This window comes from Galleria mellonella, unplaced genomic scaffold (genome assembly GCF_026898425.1).
Source record: "Galleria mellonella isolate WM207_F2 unplaced genomic scaffold, CSIRO_AGI_GalMel_v1 utg1914, whole genome shotgun sequence".
Lineage (NCBI taxonomy): Eukaryota > Metazoa > Arthropoda > Insecta > Lepidoptera > Pyralidae > Galleria > Galleria mellonella.
In genome coordinates this window covers 517,581-523,806 of record NW_026442030.1, presented here as the reverse complement: position 1 = coordinate 523,806, position 6,226 = coordinate 517,581, and the positions used below count along the sequence as shown (strand labels likewise).

Here is a 6,226-nt window from a genome sequence, read left to right as displayed (position 1 = left end):
ATACCACATTGTATTTTAATTTACTTAGTCTTCGATTATTCTAATGAAGTTTTCTTAATACTGAGTATTCCGATATTTTGCGTCTTTAATAACAAAATATTTACGTCATTCTTCTGTATTTCTGAAACTGAAGTATTTTATTAAAATATGTAAATTAAATTTAATATGTATTTTGTATCTTATTGCCTCAAATATTTATCTTAAATTTTTTTAATTACAGTCAATGTAAATAATTATAATTCATAAATATAGCTCAGGACAATAATTATTTTATGTCTATTTAGAACAAATTTCTTTCCGGGTAGCCTGTTGTTTGAATTCTTTTTCCTTCAGTTCATCTAACTTTAAACTTTTTATTATATTACTCATAATTGCACATATAACAATATTTTAAATGCCCCTTCTGTTGCTGGTGTTTCATTTTTATCTTTCTCTTCTGAGAATTGCTGGATCAATATCATCATTTAAGCCTTCCATTATCTACAAATAAATTAACGGCCCTTCTGGAAATTGGTAACCGTCATCTATGTGTATGGTTATCATAAAACATAAAGATCATTTGATGATAATATAATATAACATAGGGAATAGTGGTCAGGAGAAGGAAATGAAATCAAAATGAAAGAGACCAAGATTATATAGATACTCAATATGTCTTTAATTGATATAGTATCTCAGCGGATAGCCAGAGAGATTGAATAAGCAAAATATCCCCGACTTAATACGAGTAAAATTCTTTGAATATTAATGTAACAACTACTTAGAAACATGCCACTTACCAACTTATTTACAGTTTGTACTTGTATAATATGGTATTTACATAAAGGTTTTATGCAAATGAAAATTATGGATTTGATTCTTTTATTTTCATAAATAGTAGCAAGCTTTATTTAATAAGAAGATATTTTAAATTTATATATCAGTTGCTTTTTTCTATGTAATTTTTATCTAAAATATACATTAATTACTTAAGATCAGTCTATCGTTTAGGTATCTAATTGAAACTGTCAATGATCTGTTTAAAAAAGAATAATGAGAAATTAATAAAGAGGCTATAATTGTTTCTGAAGATGTTGTTTAATGTCATACAAAATTGTTGTCATGCGATTTTTGCTTCTAAAATAAATATTATATATATATACAGAATGTGTTACAGTATTTAATAATTACAATATTTTTAATACTAATTAATTCATATAAGCTATTTATTCATAAGTACATTATTCAATTAAAAGAAGTATCAAAATAGATACTTACATATTGAATAAGTAATGCAATGATAGATTAAAATAAAGATAAATAAAAATAGTTCAATGAATAATCTTTCATTGAAATATTTTCTATTGACTCAAAAAAGAAGGAATTATTGTATTTAAGCTTGTTACGTGAAATCTTGAATCGACATTGATGATTCACCTTTAATAAAGCTTTCAAAACAATTGATTCTATACAATGCCAACACTTCATGTCATGACAAAATATACAAAGTTTATAATTAATTTTATTTCTTCTCTTTGGTGCTCTTTATATATTATTAAGTAAATAATACCTATGTATTTATATACCTCAAAAATATTGTTAATCAATGATGTAATTTATGAAAACAATATTTTGCGTTACAATAAATTACGTTTATGAATAACTTTCGTATTTTGATAATTAAATTAAATATTGGTAACATTGTGTATTACAAAATTATTAATGAAAATTCATAAATTCATAACATAAGTCTCCTTGATACATTCACAGAAAATAGAATACGATATGTTCTTTATTTAAAATTACAGATTTGATACTAATTGTAAACTTTTGTATTGTACTTTATTGATTACATATAAGATTTTGTGTCAAAAAATTACAAAGACGAGGTTTATTTAGAGTATAATAAAATACATTTTTTTTAAATAATATTTACATATAGGTAATACATGAATTAGATTAAATAAATAAATATGACGATAGCTCGATTCGACAGGATTCGAATTCACTTTCTCAGCAATGCGTGCGGAGTGCTTTTCTAGTTACACGATTGAGCTATTAGAAAATTGTATCTAAATATGTATATTATTTTATGATTCTCAAATATAAAATATTTTCAAATACTGGACTAACTGGACTGATTTCTGACGTGACAAGATGCGAAAATCCGGATAATTAATTATACGAAGACAAGTGATTTTTATACATATTCATAATTTTAGAAAGATAACTTACCTCTATGTACATGTTTTTATTTGAAACTATTAAAAAAATGTTTATTAAGAGATTAGAGGTACATTTTTGTACTTACGAATATACCTACATATTTTCTACAAAGTTATTAGATTGTGATGGACGATCCGGATAATCGAGAATCCATTATAACTTATGTCCGGATAATCGAGTACTGTAAATATTATATTAATGAGTTTATTATAAATAAGTAAGTAATCTAATTCACATCTGCCATGCAAATTTAGGTGACCGGATAGCCCGCTGCAAAAGCTGCTCATTGGAGTTGGTATCTGGAAGTACATTGAATTTGTTTTGTTATTTTATATTATCCACTACTAACTTTTTTTAAAATCAATTGTATGTAAGCGTAAAACTTCAGAATTGCTGCACCTATTAGACTAATTCTTTTTTGTTGTTTTTACCATTGCTTCATTTCTCTATACTTGAACGTGTGGGAACCACCAACATTTAAAGATTGAGTACTATTATAATTATATATACTAGCCGTATGGTCTCGGATATTGGCTGTATAGTCCCGGCATAGAATAGGCCTCCTCATCTTTTCCCGTGGGTGTCGTAAGAGGCGACTAAGAGAGGGTGAGGGATGGGCAGCAGCGTCCTTCTTAAAACATCTCTAAAGCCTAACTGCGGTTGCTAATCCGCCTGCCAAGTGTGGCAATTACTGGCAAATCTCCCCAAGGGAAAGGCTTATGTCCAGCAGTGAACAGTTAAAGGTTGATATAATAATGACGATGATTATTATTACACTTTAAGTTCTACGACACGGCCAATAATGAATCATTTGCGGTTTAGGAGCCGAACGGTCAACACTAGGCTCCGAGCAGGGATTTATTAATTTTCCTGAAGTTACCTCGTTAAGAGGTAAAACAAGTGTGGCCAAATTTGCCTAGACGAAATAACGGTCGTATATTGATTACTAATATGGAATATCGTAAAACTTTAAATAATAATAATAGTAGTCAATCATTAAATATTAGCAGTCGCATGTATACTAGTGGTAGCAGAATTACACAAAGTCCTAATAATTAACTAGTGACATTCAATATAATATCTATTTCAGTAAAATAAAATAGGTAACTTACCATTATCAGACTTGTCAAATACTTTATAAACCCATAGTATAAGAAGAATTATAGCTCCAATTACTATTATTGTGGACACACAACTGATGATCTTGCACAGCAAATCACACACGCAACTGAAACAAAGTATACATATACAGAGGGCAGGGAAACACCAGAGAAAAACTTTATAAAAAATTGTTTGCATGGATATCCCTGTTTCATCAATGTTTTTGCTGTAAAGCAGGTAAAACAGTTTTGTTTGCATGGCAGTGTTTCGATTAGAAAGGTGGCTTGTAGCAGTGAAATTAAAGAGTACGGAGGCATAATACCATAGTTTCAAGAATGGCAACACATGAAGGTTACTATGGATTTTATAGTGTATTTTGTGTTATCCTTGGCGCTGTTCACGTCTATACTCGTATGCTACGGTTATTGCTTTCTATTAAATAGGACATCTGCTTATTTTGGCATTCTAAATATTTTATAAAAGGTTTCTGTGTAATGTTTCTTATATCTCTGAAAACAAAAATTACAATAATTAAATTTTAAAATTTTTTGTAGCATTTAAACATTACGAAATTATATAATAATAAAATAACATTAATTAAAATATTAAGGAATGTAATACAATTTAATTTATTCAGTCGATTAGTTTAAATAGTAAAAATAAATAACAATTGGATACCACATGGTCAACAATAAAAATGAGATGTACTAATAAAAATAAAGAAGTCAATAAGCAGGACATGTATTAAATATAACGATAATACGTACAAATCTCCACCCTTTCAATCCGACATAAAACCCCTAACAGAGTAAAAATACGATTCAACTAGCCATTCATGCAATTTTTTTTTAAATGTCACTCCAGAGAGGGTTCTTACATTATCTGGAAGATTATTAAAAATTCTCACCGGCATATTATATGGACTTTTTTGCGTCAACGTTAATTTTATTGTGGGTAATTATATTTTATTTAGGGGTCTGTTGGGTAATGATTTTAATGTAGTTGTCTGTTTCAGTGGAAAGTATTTTGGATGTTCTTTAACAAAAATACAAAATTGTTTTATATACATACATGCTACAGTTAGAATATTGTTTTTTTTTTTATAAATAATGGACGACAGGATTCCAGGAAATCAGCATCAAATACAGATCGTATTTCTTTTGTGCTTTAAACACTCTATCAATATCTGTACAGTTTGCCCATAGTATTAAGCCATACTGTATGACTGATGCAACATGTGCATGGTAAGCAAGTAATGCATAATCGATGGGAGATATTTCAAGGAGGCGTCGCAAAGCATAAGCAAATCTGCTAAGTTTATCACTGACATTTGTTACATGTAGTTTCCAATTACAATTTTCATCAGTCATTATACCTAAGAATTTGGTAGATTCTACGGTCTACATTATTTGTCCATCATAGTTAATATTTAAATTTAATTTAGTTGTGCGATATGTTTCAAATTGTATAATTTTAGTCTTGTTAACATTTGCTTTTAGGTTATTTTTATGCATCCAATCTATATCTTTTTTACTGTCAAATTTATTATATAGTACTACTTGTGTTAAAATTATACAGTTCACATTTGTAAATTGAATCCGGGTAATTTATGTATGAAGAAATATTAGATCAAAAAGTCTGTATAAAATGCACAAGTCTAATGGATCTCTGATCAAATAGGTGTATATCTCAAAGGCCTATATTTGGCCCTCTTTTTATATACGACTGCAAAAAAGAAATGTAAAAGTTTTATTAAATTAATGTGGTATGCGAGTGAGTTTTTTTTATTTCTTTTTATTTTAACATACCTTGTAGTCAGAAGTTTTATAAACAGATTTGACTCATCAAAGAAGGATCTTTAAAAGTTCGTTTTTTATTTTTTATCTCATATACCTAATGACAAAGAATGCGTATTGGTATTATTAGAAAAACACTAGTATTCTTTCACAAAAAAGTGTTATAAAAATGCCTGATCGATTTTGTCGTTTTAACACAAGAGTATTTAAAGTTATTTACTAAAGGGAGCCTGGCCTCTTAAACAAGGCATATTATATACTCAGACTTGTCTTTGCGCATAGTTAAAAGCTCTGCTCGCATCCCCCCCCCTCGCCGTTGCCGACTCTATATTATTGGAATAAGGAAAGGAAGTTTATGAATTCTTTTCCGTAAATTTAATTGTACAATGATTAGAAATTAATAAAGATAAGGTGGAAGATTAGTGTTATGTTATTAATAATAAATTATTTTGCTAAACAAAATAATTGAATTAAATTGAAAAAATTACATTTTAAAAATAAATATATGTAGATAATAATAATAAAAATCAATGAAACGAATAATTGATAGAATATTTACGTGATCAAAATACACTATGTTAATTGTTTATCAATTTTGTTTCTATCAATACTTTGGACTAAAAAAGAAATATAACCGAGACCATCCTTCTTTATGAAGTCGGCTGAGAAAAAAGAATTATCTAGATCGTATCAGATACGCACTCAAGAAACGGTCGAATTCATAATTTCCTCTTTGAAACCGTTTGTAAATTTAATATTGTTTCACTCACCACATTTTGATATTTTATTTTATCACAAAGAATATTAGAAATGACACATATGTTCAATACACTGATTCACGACCGCGTTGAACATGAAACAATATGACTATCTAACATAAATTAGTTTGCCGCAACTCATAGAGGCTATTGCCTTATCTATACTTATCGCAAAATCAATAAAACGATAACACACGTAGTATAGCTGGAACTTGTGTATTTTTACTTATATTGAATCGCAACAGGAAGTACATTTTTGTGTATTAATATTATTCTAAAAAAGTATTTTTAACTAAGAATACAGCGTCAATACACGTAATTAACAAGAAGACTATTGCTTATAGTACAGCCTTCCCTATATTAATT

At 28.2% G+C, this 6,226-nt stretch overlaps 1 long non-coding RNA gene across 1 annotated transcript; it reads right to left on the bottom strand.

Annotated features, from left to right (window-relative positions):
* Positions 1-634: 634 nt before the first annotated feature.
* On the bottom strand, positions 635-6,025 carry LOC128200511 (uncharacterized). The gene is made up of 3 exons (XR_008252743.1): positions 5,873-6,025; positions 3,318-3,433; positions 635-2,504 (listed from the first exon to the last, which is right to left on the bottom strand). It is a non-coding gene; the product is annotated as an uncharacterized LOC128200511 (long non-coding RNA).
* Between the last annotated feature and the right edge of the window lie 201 nt (positions 6,026-6,226).